The following is a 17,470-nucleotide window of genomic DNA, read 5'->3' on the forward strand; positions in this document are numbered from 1 at the left end:
GGCAGTCTGGAGGGCTTACCCAGGAGCTTCGATTTGGGGTGTGGCACGGCGTCCGAAGTGGGGAGCGTCTGAAGATGATGCTTAGTTCTACGTTGAGTGCCTTGTGAACACCCTCCCCCCACCCGCCGCAGACATCTTGCAGAGAAGCATGCAGGAGAAATGCTCTCTGTCGCGGGAGCAAGGCTGACTCCCTCTTAAAAAGGTAATACCCAAAGGCACTCTCTTAATGGAATTTTTTGGTTTGCTGATTATAGCAGCAGCAGAGCTGCATTCTAGAGATTTCAGAAAATGTGGCAAATTTCAAAGGAAAAAATCAAAGTTGGGTTTGTAACAAAATGGAGTGGTCACCAATCCTAGTATTTTTTGGTGTAAGCGTTCCAATCTTCCTTCTTCCTGTGTCTCACACAAAGTTTCTTCAAGGTTGTTAAATGATTTTCCAGAGGCTGGTTTTTAAGGACTACACAGTGTCCTGTTATACGGATAATGCCATTAGTGGTCTAACTGTATTTAGGATATTTGGATTTTTTTTCAAACCACATTGTTACGAATAATGTATCTCAGTGATTATTTCTTTGGGATACGTGTATCCTTGGGAAATTATTCGCTGAAAGGAAACGACGCCCTTTTCAGACAAGATCAGGCATGTTCAGGGTGGTATGGCCATAGACATGAAGCCCTTTTCAGAATGTGCTATGGATTATTACATTTCACTTCAGAGTGTCCCAGTCGTGTTGCCACCAGTGATAAATGAAGATGCCCACCGAAAAGTCACACCTCTGTGGTTTCCCTCTTTTGAAAAAGACATTTCACCATGTAAAACTCCTTCCTTATGTATGATTTATAATAATGTAGGTATGAGTTCATAAAAATATTGAATTTGGATTCTCTCCAATTTCCCTTTTAGTAGAAAGGCTCAAGTTCAGTAACAAATTCTACTTGGAATTTCCTTGGGTAAAATGATACACTTTGATTACTTAAATTCATGACAAGTAACACATAGACATTAATTAATTAAAACGCCTGCTGAAACCTTGAATAATACAGGGATTTAGCTTGACAGTGCAGTTTAAAAATCAAATAAGGCAGACCTACACTGGCCTGCTTGGAGATGACCGTCGGTGGGAAACATGGACTTTAAACAACATACATTAAGGGGTGCCTGGGTGGCTCAGTCGGTTAAGCGTCTGACTTCAGCTCAGGTCATGATCTCACAGTTTGTGAGTTCAAGCCCGCATCAGGCTCTGTGCTGACAGCTCAGAGCCTGGAGCCTGCTTCAGATTCTGTGTCTCCCTCTCTCTCTGCCCCTTACCCTCTCATGCTCTGTCTCTCTCAAAAATAAATAAACATTACAAAAAAAATTAGCATACGTTAACATAGAGCGAGTTTTTTTTTAATATATGAAATTTATTGTCAAATTGGTTTCCATACAACACCCAGTGCTCATCCCAAAAGGTGCCCTCTTCAATACCCATCACCTACCCTTCCCTCCCTCCCACCCCCCATCAACCCTCAGTTTGTCCTCAGTTTTTAAGTCTCTTATGCTTTGTCTCTCTCCCACTCTAACCTCTTTTTTTCCCCTTCCCCTCCCCCATGGTTTCTGTTAAGTTTCTCAGGATCCACATAAGAGTGAAAACATATGGTATCTGTCTTTCTCTGTATGGCTTATTTCACTTAGCATCACACTCTCCAGTTCCGTCCACGTTGCTACAAAGGGCCATACTTCATTCTTTCTCATTGCCACATAGTACTCCATTGTGTATATAAACCACAATTTCTTTATCCATTCATCAGTTGATGGACATTTAGGCTCTTTCCACAATTTGGCTATTGTTGAGAGTGCTGCTATAAACATTGGGGTACAAGTGCCCCTATGCATCAGTACTCCTGTATCCCTTGGGTAAATTCCTAGCAGTGCTACTGCTGGGTCATAGGGTAGGTCTATTTTTAATTTTTGAGGAACCTCCACACTGTTTTCCAGAGTGGCTGCACCAGTTTGCATTCCCACCAACAGTGCAAGAGGGTTCCCGTTTCTCCACATCCTTTCCAGCATCTATAGTCTCCTGATTTGTTCATTTTGGCCTTGAGCGAGTTTTTAATTGTCCATCTTTTCAAGCTGCTCTTCAATTCTATGGACATAAAGGCCTTAGAAAATATGTATAAATTGATTGAGTCTAAATTCTCAGATTTTAGGTCATTTCTAATAAAACATTTACATATAAGGTTTAAATCCAGTAAAACAAAAGAGGACTAGCCAAGTAATAAAGAATTTGGGAGAGAGAAGACAATTATACCAGACAACCTAGGACACCCCCCCCCAAAAAAAAAACAAATGGGCATAAAACTCAGGCCAAGTTTCCTGCAGCCTGTACAAAAACTGGAAATTAGTCATTTTTTCCCTTTGCAGTTTTTATTTTATTATTTATTGAGATGAACCATCAAAGTTCATCAGAATAGGAAGTGCTTTCCTTGTCACTAAATGTTGAAAAGAAACTATAAACAAGGACTTGAAACAACAGAGGACAGTGTCATGTTCAGAGCTTTGAGTAGGGTTCGTACAAGAGAGAGAGAGGAAGGGAGGGAAGGAGGGAGAAATGATTTGTGTTCACCATTTTGTTGAGTATAAACTCAAGGCACAAGATTAAATTGTGGCTCTTTGCTGGCATTTCTGAGAGGAGCTGGGCACCAACTCTTTAAGTCTGTGGAGGTTTGATTGGCTAGGAGACAGAACTTGGAAATATCTGCATGGTCCCGAGACCGGTGGTTCTCCAACTTACCTCCACCAAAACAGCTTTCCTGCGAGCTACGCTGAGCCATTTCACTGTCTGTAATCAAATGATGCTCTTTTTTCCACCAAAAAAAAAAAAAAAAAAAGGGAATAGAACCAAGAGAGTGAGTAAAATTACCTCAGATATAGGTTTTTGTAGTGCATATATTTGGTGAGCTTTGCCTTATCGTGTGATCAGGTAACAAATATGAATAGACAGACTATTAACCATGGATAAGATTTAGCTCAACACCTCGTTCTGAGGAGGACGCCATCTTTCATTTGTTTTTAAATATGTAACATAGTCATGTATTTTATGAGTCAAATTGTCCTGTTTCACATCACAAAATTAAACATATCAGGATTTAATGGTGTTCCATAACCATTATTAGCCCAGACGAGCTCATGATTTCCAGGTGTTCTGGTACATGAATCAGTTTGAAAACCTTGCTGAGCATCAGTGCTGAGCACCTGAAGTGCAGCTATGCCCATAGGTGATCAGAAAGCTCTCCGGTAGCATCTGACTTTAGGAGCGGGGTTAGGAAACCTGACACTTTGTTATAAAAATGAAAGATCTCAAATAGCATGTTGCCCTCCTAAGGGGCCCAGAACAACCCGTGTGCAAGGCAGTCGTTAAAAATTAACAGCTTCTGTATCTGCCAGAGGCTTCCTTAGGCTCCAGACGTATGCGCTGAGCTTTACATACAGTATCTCTAAACCTCACCACAGCCTTGCAAGGTATCATCCATGTTTCACTGATGGGGAAACTGAGGCACAGAGAAGCTAAGTGACTTGACCAAGATCGCAGAGTTCAGAATGACCCAGCAGAACAACTCTAGATATCTCTCTCTCTCTCTCTCTATCTCTTTTTTTTAAGGTTTACTTTGATAAAGCCTATGAAACAGGATTTTTCTTTTAATGCAGGTTTTGAATAGAATACACACAAACACACACAAAGTAATTATAAATCACGGACTAAAAACAAACAAAAATAATATGGACCGCTTCACAAATTTGTCATCCTTGAGCAGGGGCCATCCTAATCTCTGTATCGTTCCAGTTTTCCTCTAGATAACTTACCTGCACTCCTTCCTCTACAGACACTGCCCTGCAGTGATCAAGATTGGGTTCCTCAAAAAACTTAAAAATAGAACTCTCTTACCATCCAACAATTCACTTATGGGCATTTATCAGAAGAAAATAAATACACGAATTCAAAAAGATATATGCACCCCATGTTCCTCGTAGCAGTATTTGTAACAGCCAAGATATGGAAGCAGCCCAAGGGTCCATCCACTGATGAATGTGTTCGAAGATGTGGTGTATATATACAATGGAATATCACTCAGCCATCAAAAAGAATGAAATCTTGCCATTTGCAACAACATGGATGGACCTACAGGGAGTAATGCTAAGTGAAATAAGACAGAGAAAGATATATATGATTTCATTTGTATGTGGAATGTTTAAAAAACAAAACAAATATGTAAACAAGACAGAAGCTGACTCATAATAAATACAGAGAACAAACTGGGGCTGCTAGAGGGGATGGGCAGGGGATGAGTAAAATAAGTAAAGGGAATTAGGAGGTATAAATTCCAGGTTATAAAATAAATAAGACCTGGGGGTGTAAGGTATGGCATAAGGAATATAGTCCATAATATTGTAATAATTTTGTATGGTGTCAGATGGTAACTCTACTTATTACGGTGAGCATTTATTTCATAATGCATATAACTGTCAAATGTCTATCTGTATACCTGAGAATAATACAGTATATGTTGACTATACTTCAGTTTTTAAGGTAAAAAAATGGGTTTCTAAAAGCAGTTTTGCATCTGCACAAGTGCTTAAAGAGTAACACGATTGAAGTGCCATAAAATATAGGATATGACCTTTGCCTAGATGTATTTTCAGGGAAGGAGTTTCTGTCTTTTAAAAAACAATATTTACCTTTGAACATAACCTCAAAGAGTCATTGAGTTAATGACAGAAAGTCCCCTGGATAAATAAGCAAAGTAACCTGTTGAATAAATAGTTTAGTCTTCTCTGTCTGTGTGCTGCTAAAAATAATTCTTTTACTTTGGCATAGAATTTTGGGGAGTTTTAAACGAGGTATTAAATATAAAGTCGGTACAGGGGTGCCTGGGTGGCTCAGTCGGTTAGGCGTCTGACTTTGGCTCAGGTCATGATCTGACAGTTTGTGAGTTCGAGCCCCGTGTCAGGCTCTGTGCTGACAGCTCAGCCTGGATCCTGCTTCAGATTCTGTGTCTTCCTCTCTCTCTCTGCCCCTCCCCTGCTCATGCTCGCTCTCTCTCTCTCTCTCTCTCTCTCTCAAAAATAAACATTAAAAATTTTTAAAAAATAATTATAAAGCCAGCACTTGAACAGTATAAATACTTTGTGTTTTGTTGCCCATAACCCTCAGACTGAAAATCATATACCCATCAAGGAGGGAGTCAATAATTGACCCAATAGGTGAGATGTTTGTATTTTCACAGTGTGCCAGTATGTAGTTTGATCTTTGTCCCTAGTGTATAATTCCTATTTAAAACATTTTATTTGTTTGTTTGTTTATGTATTGATTTATTTGTTCATTCATTTACGTATTTATGAGTGAGTAGGCTTCACACCCAATGCAGAGCCCGACATGGGGCTTGAACTCCTGACCATGAGATCAAGACCTAAGCTGAAATCAAGAGTCAGATGCGTAACTGACTAACTGGCACCCGGGTGCCCCCCCCCAAATAATTTCCTTTTAAAAGGGCCTAAACATTTATTTGTATATAGCTCAATAAATATTTATCAACAGTGATTGAAACTTAGCTCAAGTATCTCTCGTGATGATCTTGCCAAGCTTTAGTTGACTTAGACTTTGAAGTAAGGCTTGTGCTAGACTAAACTTCTGCTTATCAGATATGGGGCAACAACCAGGCATTCTCCATTCTGAAGGAAGAGTGAAGAGATGAGGGAATTTCACGTGAGCCCCAAGAGGTTTATTATTTTAATGTTCATTTATTTTTGAGAGAGAGAGAAAGAGCGTAAATGGGACAGGGAGAAAGAGACCAAGAGAGAGAGAGAGGGAGACACAGAATCCGAAGCAGGCTCCAGGCTCCAAGCTGTCAGCCTTGAGCCTGACACGGGGCTCAAACCCAAGAACCGTGAGATCCTGACGAGCTTAACCGACTGAGCCACCCAGGCGCCCTGAGCCCCAAGAGTTTTAAAAAGTGTTCCCCAGGACATACTCCCATTTTGTTCATATTAATTCTCTGCCCTCAGCATTTCTGGGGATGTACTAGGAATCTAGAAAGGAAATACCCAGCCTCAAGGACACCAACTGGTAGAGTTTAGAGTATTTTAAGAGCCAAATGATCACTGTTACTCCTGTCTTGTCCATTTCTCAGATGGAGATTAGGTGGGAAAGGCTTATTTTTAGATAATAAAGCAGTTATTTAAAAACATGACTAAAGTTCTCCTTAGAACTAGCCCATGGGTTGCTTTTAAGTATTGAGCTGTGATTTTAAATATTGTCACCACTGCAGCCTTAAATTAGTCAAAACATGCAAACTGTTTAGCATACTGCCTAACACATATTAATTGCTCCATAAATATTACCTGTTCTTTACAGTAGTGGTTCTCAACTGGTTTACAGAGGCACCAGTGTATCTTTCTCCCTTCTCAGGCCCTGACATATCTGTCTATATGTTTAAAACAATGATCTCAGTAGATGGCGCACACAGTGATCTCTCAGTTGGCTGACATCAGACGTGAGAGACACAGCACAATGCCAAGTCTTTGTTTACTAGTTAGGGACAGTGCCTCTTGGGTCTGGAGAAGGAGCGCACTGAGCGACTCCCGTTCACAAAGGCTTATGTTTAGAAAGACATACCTGGTGAGCCGTGAGTTAATTACCACTGCTTTTTTATAGGCCCCGTGAAGACGCATGGCTGTTCTGCAGTAGTAATTACATCGTAAGTATTGGGCCTTCTTTAGAATGTCTGGAGGCCTGCGAGTACAAAGCGGTTGAGAACCCTCAGTTTAGAACTAGGGGGGTAGGTTCTTGTCTGTAGGAGTAAAAGGAATTTATTTCTTGTCTTACAGTTTTATACTGCTTTCATCTACCTCTAGCCTCAGAAAAGCCCTTTCTCAGAAAAAGCGACTCAAATAGAAACCTGCCTTTTTCGTAAAAAAAAAAAAAAAAAAGTCTATTTTATTTTGAGAGAGCGTGCGAGCGAGCAGAAGTGGGGAGGGGCACAGAGAGAGGAAAAGAGAGAGAATCTCAAGCAGGCTCCACGCAATTGGCACCGAGCTCGATACCAGGCTCGGTCTGACAAACCCTGAGATGATGACCGGAGTCAGACACTTAACTGACTGAACCACCCAGCTGCCCCCAAATCTGCCTTATTTGCCTGCGCTGTACCTTGTGTCTCTAATATCATTCTCTTTGCACCAGATGTCTGATTATTGTTCAAATACTCAATGTACTGCTGAAGGCTCAGATCATTTAGAGGAGTTGCAAGTACTGTAAAGAACACAGGAGGAAGTCTTTATTCTGTCGCACGGTAGCTGGTTGGAACCCATGATTTACGTCTAAAATGTTGCTACTGTTTTTACATCGTCCTTAAAGGAGGAGAGTGTGAAGGGTTATAATTACAGTACAACTTATTAAAGCAGGTGCATCAACAGGAAAAGAAACCATTGTCCTTTCAACTCAGTCCCATTTCATAAATGGCATATCAGTTCCTTAGTGATTCAGAAACTTGGCTCCTCTTTGCAGCCTGGTGCCTCTCTCTACTCTTTGCCCACAGACCTGAGAGGGGAGAGGTTAAGTGACAGAGGAATTAAAGCTCTAAGGCAAATGAAGTTCATATATTTTTACTTAAGGATCCAGACACTCCAAGATGGGATCAAAATTGTCACTTAAATCTTGACCAGAATAGTGGCTCTCTTTCTGTTGCAGTGAGTGGAAGGAAACGTTATCTGCCTATGGTGCTTTACTAACTGGTTAAATAGCCAACTGAAATGTGGGAAAAGGAGATGAAAACAAACTGCATCTTTATTTATAGGGCAAGATCTTTGCATGTGGATGCTGTAAAGCCTTTGCTCCTGGGCGGAGAGACGAAGCGTAACAGGGATTGGAAGCTTACTTCAAGTGTGGGGCAAAGGGCGGGGGGAGTATGAAAGGAGAAGGGGGACCAAAGGAATGGATTCTTCACCCCTCAGTAAGTAGGCCTAGCCCAGGCGGGAGACTGCAGGGTGGTCCGAGTGGACCACAAGACCTCTACTCCCCTCTGCGTTCTCCCCTGGTCCTCAGCCTGTTCAGAAGACCAGTTTCAGGAACATCAGAGGGAAATAAAACACCAAACACAGCTTTCTTTGGCTGTATTGGCTCCTGATACGACCTACAGAAGATAATTTTGTTTTTCCTTTAGAATTCTTGTCATGCCAAGGTGCTTTTTATTGCAATAAAAGTTTCAAAAAAGTTACACAAATAAGATAAAGCACCTTTTAAAATAAGATGACAGGCTCTTCCTACTTCGGCTCTCTTGACTTTTGTTCAAAATTGAAGTTCACTGAGTCTTACCAGTTAAGAATATGTAAATTCAAAAAGTTGTTCCCACAGTTCTCCCTCTCCAAAGGCCTGTTGTGAGCTGTGTGCGCTGTTTCTAGATGTTGTGCTTCAGTCCAGCAGCTGTTCTAAACTTTAGGTTGTGGTTTAGTGGCTGAGGATGGGACACAAAGCCTGTTGGTCCTCTTGTCCTCATCTGTACCACGGGGACAGCCAAGATCACCTGAGTCGCAGGCATGAGGACGTACTGAGGTAATGCGGGGAAGACCTACGACCACCGTCTGGGTCACGGTCAGTGCTCAGGTATTGGTTGTCAATGTTTGACACGGCTTCCTCATCATTCACTTTATTCTCAATCCCATGTCTCCATTCTCAGTTCTTGTTTCCCAGGGATCTCCTACTCCTTATTGCCGGAGAACATTTGTTTACGTTTCACTTAACTTTTAAAATTTTAATTCCAGTACAGCTACCATAGGGTGTTACATTAGTTTCAGGTGTACAATACGGTGATTCAACAACCAGAGAACATTTTTAATGCTTCCCCCTTTTTTGGTGCTGCTGTGGCTGACCCCAGTGTGATACAAATGCTTTGAAAATGGACCCTGAATGTGTTCTAGGGCTTATCAGGAATCTTTGAAAAAAGAGAATCAGAGTAAGCAAGCCCGTATATTTCATCAAATCTTACTTTCTGTCTGTGACTTATGATAACTTTACTTTGGAGATACCTGACTACTTTGGAAGTATGCATGACAGCTTACCTGAATTCAGAGGATTGGGTGCCGTTAAAGGAAGGCGTGGCTGCATGGGAGGGTGGGACATAAACAAACTGTTGAAAGTGAAATTGATGTTTCAGTGCTGATGGGTAAGCAGTGCAGGGGGTCGGAGGGCCCTGAACGGGGGGCTGGAGACCAGATTCTAGGCCAACATGGCTGACATCTTCTGAGCCTCTCTTCACCTATCAAATGGGGCGTTTGGATTAGATTGTCTCAACGGTCCCTTTGTGCCTTAGTATTTTCTAATTTTGGCAACTGTGTCATCAGTACTGGTGTCCACATTTTCAAGTTGTATAAGTTTAAAAAGTAACTGGGTAAAATGCTGAAGCAAAGCCTAGTCAGGGTCAGTGGGAGAGTGTTGAAGAGTCTCCCAGTCCCAGTAATGAGGGTTGTTTCTCCTTCCTTCCCCGTACCCAGGCTCCCTAGAAGGTAAAAGTAAAGAAATGAAGTCCATCTTCTGTGTATTTTCAAAATAAAAGAACTATTACTTCCATTTTAATAATAGAGTTTTTGTGTATTTAATATAGGCAGTGATTTGGCCTCCAGCTGAGTTTAGATTTGAAGAGAGGAGAATATTAAACCCTATCAGCCAACCCATAAGCCAATTAAGTATTTCTAAGCTGGCAGAATGTGGGGAGGAATCCTTTTTTTTTTTTTTTTTCTTCTCCACCAGTACTCACAATTTTTTGTTTGAATGAGGTAAAATAGTGTCTTTGAAAAGGCGGTACCGAAAGTAGGTGACAGCAAAGGATGGCCCTACGGTGAGACCAGTGTGTAGGTCAGAGTTCAGACAAAGGCAGTTTGAGGGCCTGGAACAGTGCTGTCCAACAGAACCTTCTGTAATGATGAAAATGCTCCACACTAACAGGGTAGCCACAAGTAACATGTGGCTGAATGTGGCTAGTGTGACCAGTTCCTGAATTTTTAAATCTTATTTAATTTTGATGGATTTGGGTTCCAGTAGCCACATGTGGCTAACAGCATGGGCAGTACAGGACTAGAATGAAATAGATTTTGACATACACTCTCATGTATCAGAAAATTCCCAAAGAGCATCAGATTGCTGCCGTTGTGTGTATGATTGATTTGGAGCTAAAAGAACGTCTAAAGAGCTCTCCTGTGTAAGAGAATTACATTTCTACTTTGTCGTTTCAGAGGGGAAAAAAAAAAAACAAGACCGCTTGAGAGTGATTGCAGGGCAACATATTCAGGCGTAATATAAGAAGTTTCCTTACAGACACTCACATGAAATTATAGTCAGGTGTCTTAAAACGTAAGGATACCGCCCCCACTTCTAGCTGCCACCGGTTCTAAGAGTAGTCAAGGCTAGCTTGGCGACAGTAAGCAGGGATAGACTGTTTCCTCATCAATAAAATGAAGAGTCTAGGACTTGTCCTACCCTCCCCACACATGTCACCAGTTGCTAAGGATGAGAAGAAGTCGTGTTTTCACAAGTGCTCTGAAACCACCAAAGATGTGTTATTAAGCTTTACTATTATTAGGTTAAAGACATTGATTAATGGACTTTATGTACTTGGAGTCACCTTCAGGCTGCTTCTAAGAAAAGCAGAAATGTTCTTTAGGATCCTGAACCCAAGCCCCCTAGTTTCAGTAAACATGCCTCCCACCACCCCATGAATATAGCAAGTGGCACTGGCCATTCAGTCATTGATCTTAATTTTTTCAGTGATTATTTCACCTGGAGAGGATGCTGAAAGTGGCACTCGTGCCTTTCCAAATACCTAGAAGATTCCTGATAGTAAGCAAATGGATGAACTCACAGTAGTTAGGCTGTGGTCGATGCTCTCACTGCTGAGACAGCCGGTTAGTACTTAGAGCATCAATCAGCCGCGGGGCCTGCTGGTTCCTCCTGTTGGATGTAACATTCATGGAAAAGGAGCCTTGTAGGTAATGTCACAGCAGAGGCCTTAAATTGCAGAGAATTTCTACCAGCCTCGTGAACCAGGGCATGGCACGGGATCCATCGGCCCTGCCTATCCTCCCGTGGAGACGTAAGGAGGGCAGGACTGTGAGCCTGGAGCACAGCCACCCAGCGGCGGGCTGAGGCCCTTTGCAGAGCTTCCACGGAATTCATCAGCCGTGTGTGAACACTTGGACGCTGCACCTCTTCCTTTGTGGGGGCGTCCATTATCTGGTTCAGAAAGATGATGGCAGGCCTCAGGCTCATGTTGGTAGACCCTGCTTTCTGTTTAAGCAGGAGGACATTTCCTTGTCCTTCCTCTTGTTAAAATGGTAAACGCACAGTGCTGTCATTAGGGTGGAGCCCCTCAGCTCCTAAGGACAGGAGGGAACCCGACTTTTCCCCTTTCCTGCCGGCTTCCTCCCTTTCCATGTTTTCTCATGCCTGCGCTCGGAGCAGATGTGTCTTTATTGATGTGTTGATAGACTGTTGCATGCTCATAAAAGCTCCAAATAACCCTAGACAACTCCCATTTTGCACACTGGCATTTGATCCCTGTCCTACATACCCTTCTCTGGAGAGTAACGATATCCACCTGGACACAAGGCTGGTGGAAAGAAAACTCAGCCTCGTTTCACAGATGGCTCGTTTCATCCGTGGCACGTGTGTGCATGTGGATGCTCTTGCCCGTACTTTCTTCTCAGCCCAGACTGACGCGGGCATAGGTTACGTTGCTGGAGAAAATCAGCTTTCTACACCAGTTGTATTGGATGCAAATGTCCAGCTCTGGCTGGACTCCGGGGCCAAGTAGTCACTCCTTCTCAGTGTCTGGAATGGTTGCTCCAGACTTTTCCCTCTCATCTGAAACCCTCTAGTCCAGACTCTCTCTGCACCTCATTATCCATGGGTAGCCCTACCAAGAACACCAAGGCTGCCCAGTAAGATCATCCTTGACTTCTGTCTTCTGCATTTAACAGTTTTTGTCAGAATCATTATTCATGTTTGCATCGTTCCCTCTGCTGTCAGAGCAGAATGCATTTTTTTTTTTCATTCCCAAGGTCAAAACCATGTTCTTCAGCCAACCCCGCTGTCTCCTCCAAGGCCTTGTCACATCCATCGTTTCTTTCCCTTTGTCTTATCCCTCCTCTCTCCTTCACCACTTCCTTCCCTCTCAGCTAATGAACTTGAGCAAGTTTTCTCCGGTCCTTAAAAAAACTAAAACGCTTGGGTCTCTTGGGTCTCTCCTCTCTTTCAAAGTCCAGGGATTTGGTACTTGCCGTCATCCTTTCTTCATAACCTCCGAAGGAGGAACTGTATCCTGTTGTGCTAAGAAAACTGTTGCTTAGCACCCACCAGTGGGTTTCTGATCAAAGTCTGGTGATGGGGGCAGCATTCTGCCTGGGTGGTGCCCTGCTCGTCCTCGAGCTCTGTCACCCATGGCTTTCCTGACTCTGCCCGCCCTTTTGATCCTTTTCACTACCTTCATCAGGCCCTGCCCTCTTCCTCCTTAGATATCTGTGAACCCTGTGTCAGTAGAGAATGTTACTTCCTGGCACGGCTAGGAGAGTCAGATAGACCTGCCTTAGATCCTGGCGTGGCTCCACCACTTATTTAGCTCTGGAAACTTGAGTCAAGTTACTGGATTTTTCTGAGTATGTTTTCTCATACTGACTTCAGAGGGTTGTGAGGATAAAATTAGCAGACACATGACAAGTGCTTTGCTTCATTCCTAGCTAACTGCTTCTCACTTTGCTTTCTTTTCTCTGACTGCCATGCCCTCACTTTCCATCTTTATCCTTTCTGTCCCTGGCCTCCCTCTGGAGCCTCAAAGCCACATCATCAGCCACCTGCTGGATGCCTTTCTCAAATAGAAATCTTCATTCCTTTCTCCCAAAGCAGGTTTCTCCTACCCCGACTCAGCCTGGGAGCCTCCCAGGGTTGAGACATGATATGTTTCACCTTCTCTCTCTCTTACCCTCTTAACCAGTCAGTCAACAAGCCATGCCCCATACTCCAGCCCCCTGGGTTCTTGGGTCTGGATGTTTCATTCTTTAAAAAAAATTTTTTAATGTTTATTTTTGAGAGAGAAAGAGAGAGACCAGCGGAGGGGCAGAGAAAGAGGGAGACACAGAATCTGAAACAGGCTCCAGGCTCCAGGCTGTCAGCACAGAGCCCGATGTGGGGCTTGGACCCATGAACCACAAGATCATGACCTGAGCTGAAGTCAGACGCTTAACCGACTGAGCCACCCAGGTGTGCCCCTGGACTTTTCATTCTTAATGCCACAGTTTTGGTTAAGGGTCCTTTTACCTCCAGCTTAGATCATTGTTCTGGCCTCCAAAGTGCCCCTCATCTTTATTTCATTGCAAACATTCTTCTAAAGCTGTGCACATCTGATCATGTCATTGCCTGTGCAGATGGTCCCCTGTTGCACTCTTCTATTCCCTGTGAACTTTTGACTGAAGGTTCCACAGCCAATCTGTAGTTCAGGGGTAGAGCTGGAAGAATGGCTGATACTATGCATAAAGTTAGAACTCATTAAATGCTGAATAAATATAGTGTAAAATAAAGCAAAATCAGTAGTATAGTAAGGCATAATGTCATAAGAATTGCTTTGGTGATAAGTGGTCAATTAATTAAAAGTTAGCTCTCGATATATCCTACCGAATTTATTGTAGAATAGTCTATGCCTTGATCCCCATTTTCACTTGAAGCATATTAAAAGAGGAAAATGGATTGGACAGATGAGTAGGGGGTCTCCACAGGGCATCAACAGGCTTCCTTCGGTCTCCACCTAGCCTGTGTGAGGCCACCCTCTGTACACTTCTTCCAGCCAGTGCTCAAAGGACCAGGTCCACATTCTTGACATGGGTGTTTTGATCCTAAGGAGACCACCTTTGATAAACTCGAAATCGAGTACAAGACTGATGATGAACTTGGGTCCCTGGAAAAATTGTGATAGTTTGTAATGCAAGTCTGTTGTGGGCACAAGAAAGCACACTTACTGGTGCCCTGAGCCCCCACCTCCCCGTGTCTCACACGCTCTTCCCCACCCCTGACCCTCAGCACTCCAGGCAAGAAAACAGTGATGTTTCTGCATCTGGAAGCACGTTCTATGTGAGAAGAGGCCAGTGGAAGGGGATTTGATGTGTGAATGACAGATCCCCACGTAACACTACTGGGGGGCACTTGATCTGACCGGCTTGAAGCTGAAAACTTACCAGGTCATACTGGAAATTGTTGCCGCCGGGCATGGCTTTCATCCTTGTTTATCTTCTTAAAAAAAAAAAACAACAAAAAACCTTACTGAAGGGTTTGGGTTTTTGTTTTGGGTTTTTTTGTGGGGTTTTTTTTGTTTTGGTTTTGGTTTTGTGCAAATCATACTTTTTCATGTGTGTGTGTGTGTGTGTGTGTACGTACGTGTGTGCAAGAGCATTTGTAGATTCCTTTTTCATGTTACTTGTCACTGCAGGGCAAGGTTGTAACCTTGTGATGCAGATTGTGTCTTAATGAATTCATCATTTGCCATGGGAAAGAGATGTTTCTTTAAATGGTGAAAAAACATTTTCTAACAATAGTATAGAAACATTGCGTTGAAAATAATAGCTAATATTTTGAGCAACTGTGACATGTTAGCTACCACCTTAAAGACTTCATGCATTAGCTCATTTACTCCCCAGAAGAATCCATTATTGCTGATTTTCCCATTGAGATTTGAGAAACTGAAACAGAGGAAACTTAAGTACTTTGCCTGAGGTCACACATTTAGGTAATGAGAGATTCAGGGTTCGAACTCAGGTGGAGGTTCTAGCTCCCGCCAAGTTGGTCCTACTATTTCCAGAAAATATTCCTGAGCATTATTAGTGGGTACAAGCCTGGAACACTGAGGGCTTACTCAGGGTTCTCTCAGGCTGGTGCATTGCCTGACCGAAAGGTACCCAAGACCCAAGACGTGGCCCTTGCCTTTAAGGTCATTACTGTCTGGTGGTTATAGGGGAGGGCTGAGTCTGTCTTATTTATTGGTAAATCCCCATTGCTGGGCACAGTGTAGACATATAGGGGTTGCTCAACAAAATTTTACTGAATCAAATCAGTATAGATTCCAAAAGGCTAATTTGGCTTCAGAATTGTCAGGGTTGAACCATGACTCCTTGATAATAAAGGCGAATCTGAGACTTCTGAAATGTAGCAGTCATGACTTCCTGCTTCCTTTAGAAACACCAATGGTGGAAGGGAGGATGTGGTGGTTGAATTACTGTTCTTACCACTGCAGTATTTTTAAACTCTTTCAAGGGTTACTGGATGCTCCCTGGCTCCTGTATGATTTATAAATCTATTATTCATGTCACAGAGAGATTTTAATGCTGGAGAACCATCAGGTGAACTCAATCATATAGTGTAATGTGTGGGAGGTTACCAAGGTTGAGGGGGACAGAAAAAGAAAATGATTAATTCGCAGGTAGAACACAGGACAGAAGGACAGAAAAGGAGGGGGGGGGAGGGCTGGAGGCCAGTTAGGAAGACACTGCAGAGACCAGTGTAAGGAGCAAAGACATGCGTCCGAGCAGAGGCGCGATGAAGAGTGTACAGGGAAAATGAACAGGAGCCACTGGCTCCACAGGAAGACTGAGGCTCAGGATGAAGCATTGAATACAGTCATCCACTGATGACGACCTAAGAACCTGAAAGCACGGGCCTTTGTCCTAAAGCCACCATTTCATGTTGGATGAGTTCAGAGCGGGACGGCGTTTTCAGGCCACCCCCGTGTCGTTGACGGAGAGCGCGTTTGGACCGTGAGTGCTGTTTCGCATTCTCAGCGTGGAGACAGTTAAGAACCAGGGGAGAGGGATGATGGGGGTAGGAGGACTGCTTGTTGTAGAGGGGGCAGGGGAGGGGTGGGAATGTCAGCAGGTAGTGCAGCTTTGCCAGGGAGTGTTCTTAGAGAAGTAGGACGCAGCCCCCCTTCCCATGAAAACATTTTACTGCCCTCATCCGCTCGGCAGAACCGCTGCATCTAGATACCTGGTGTTTGATTTGGACTTGGTGTTTATTCCGCGTGAAAATGTGGACAGAAAGTGGATGTTTTATGTACTGTCTCTTTTCAAGCAGGATGGAAGGGGCTTGTAAAAGTGGTTTCCACGGCATAAGCTAGCATTTTAAAGATTTATGGAACAAGTGTCCACTTACAGGTTCATTTAAGTTTTACAAAACATTTCTGCTTCTGCCTTGCCATGTCGGCCAAAGATTCTGGGATTTAAATAAATAGAACCTGGTAGGATACAATAAAGTGCAAAAAAACTTAAGATGCATCCAGTTACTACTGAAAAGGAATATTGAGGCCCGAGTGACCTCCTTCCTGATGTCTCCTGAACACAAGACAGCTTTAATCTTTAGGTTCTGTGTTACTCAAATAAGCCGAGGGATTTGTGACTTGGGGGATGCTGCCAAGGATAGCCACCAAAGATAATGATCGTATTTCAGATCGGCGCTTCTGTGCTAATGAAAGGAGACAGGTGAGAGTGCAGAACAGAAGTTTTAATAGCGCTTGCCTCTCGTTCTTTCCTTAGAGTTTCTCAACCCAGCTGACCCGGTGACGTTTTTAAAAAATAAATAGTTTCAAGCGCATTAGTAGGCAGAATTTATTGTGGTGAGACAGGGAGCGAGTAGCAGTGGAAGTCAGGGAAGCCTGTGGACATCAAAACTCGTGTTTGCTAAGTCCCTCCTGTGTTCGCTGTTGTGGAGATTTTAGTGAAAACAAAATCGGGTCTCTGCCAAGCTCAGAAGGTGTATTTGCTCTGTCTTTGTTCGTTCTTCTTGGTTTTCCCAGGGCCCAGAACTCTTAGCACCTTAGCAGCAAATGTCTATTGAATGATGGCTTTGGAAGGACGCTCTAGAAAACACTAGGCATACAATCTTAATAAATTACATTGTGATGCCTTCATCTCATCCTTCCGTCTGGCCCAAGGAACTGGTCCTTGAAAATTTCCCTGAAGGAGCTTTTCTTTTACTGTGGAAGCCGGATGAAAGAATAAGTGAGTGGTAAAGGAACAAATGAGTAAAAGAAAACTCTCTCTTGTTCAATCCTTAGACCAAATTATCCTAAACTTGCTCATTAAGACTTGCTTAGCTATGCTTTTTCTACCACGTCCCTAAGCATTTTAATCTTTTATTAATTATTCAACCTCCATATTGCTTTAGGTGAAATAGAGACTTGACACAGTTTGAAATGCAGGAAGTTTCTTTTTTGTTTTCCTCCACAACTATATGCAACCAGCTAGAAACTTTGTCCTGTTGGTAGTTCTGTTTCAGCGAGCCTCAGTCCAAACTAGAAATTAAGCCACAGAGGTCGTTATGGCATCGTCCTCAGGAAGGCACTGGTGTCAGAAAAGAGCATTCTTCATTCAGCCCCGGTATGGTCTTTGGACCCTTCCATTTGTGTGCAG

At 43.1% G+C, this 17,470-nt stretch overlaps 1 protein-coding gene and 1 pseudogene across 7 annotated transcripts in view; one reads left to right on the top strand and one right to left on the bottom strand.

Moving 5' to 3' along the window:
* Positions 1-17,470, top strand: part of AUTS2 (activator of transcription and developmental regulator AUTS2) — a 1,118,163-nt gene that overhangs the window by 671,780 nt on the left and 428,913 nt on the right. The window lies entirely within an intron of this gene.
* On the bottom strand, positions 3,755-3,844 carry LOC112860174 (U6 spliceosomal RNA; annotated as a pseudogene).

The sequence above is a fragment of the Puma concolor genome, chromosome E3 (genome assembly GCF_028749965.1).
Source record: "Puma concolor isolate L17-30 chromosome E3, mPumCon1.1.hap2, whole genome shotgun sequence".
Lineage (NCBI taxonomy): Eukaryota > Metazoa > Chordata > Mammalia > Carnivora > Felidae > Puma > Puma concolor.